Here is a 603-nt window from a genome sequence, read left to right as displayed (position 1 = left end):
ATAAATTTGTGGAATTTTTCTAATAATAAAAAAAAAAAATCTGTTCTTATCACTTTAATATCTGATACGTCCCCCATAGGGGGACCCGTCTATATTAAATTGATTTTTGGAAGCAGGAGATGGAACCGGGGCTTGCTCCGTCCACTCCACGCATCGACCCGGTATTGCAGTACCTCCGGGAACGGTGCACAAGAAAGGTCGAGAGAGAGAGCCAGTCTCTCCCCCTCCCTTTTTCTGGGTTGTATTTTTTCCCGCTCTTTTTGTTGTGGTTTTTTTTTGTTTGTTCCAAATAAGGCAGGCAGGCAGGCAGGCAGGCAGGCAGGCAGGTCTGCCTAACTGATGGACAGCCTGCTCTACTCACGCAGCAGGCCAGTGTACCCAGAAGGCCTTGCGCTCGTGGGAGGAGGAGCGCAGCGGTAAAGCAGAAACACAGCTGTTTAGTGGGGCAAGGAGCCCTCGCTTTCAAGGCAGCAGCAGCAAAGCGCCCCTTTGCCGGGACCGAACGGCACTTGCGTTTTGGGAAGAGTTCCCTGTTTTGTTTGGCCTTGCCGCCGGGTAGAGGAGAAGGCCTTTGGGCCAGCCGGAAGGGCTGGGCTGCCAGTA

At 52.4% G+C, this 603-nt stretch overlaps 1 non-coding gene across 1 annotated transcript; it reads left to right on the top strand.

The window, feature by feature from the left end:
• LOC131730282 (U2 spliceosomal RNA) lies at positions 1-195 on the top strand. The gene has a single exon (XR_009323969.1). It is a non-coding gene; the product is annotated as a U2 spliceosomal RNA (small nuclear RNA).
• Positions 196-603: the final 408 nt, after the last annotated feature.

This window comes from Acipenser ruthenus, unplaced genomic scaffold, assembly GCF_902713425.1.
Source record: "Acipenser ruthenus unplaced genomic scaffold, fAciRut3.2 maternal haplotype, whole genome shotgun sequence".
Taxonomy (NCBI): Eukaryota; Metazoa; Chordata; class Actinopteri; order Acipenseriformes; family Acipenseridae; genus Acipenser; species Acipenser ruthenus.
This window is presented reverse-complemented; position numbering and strand designations above follow the sequence as displayed.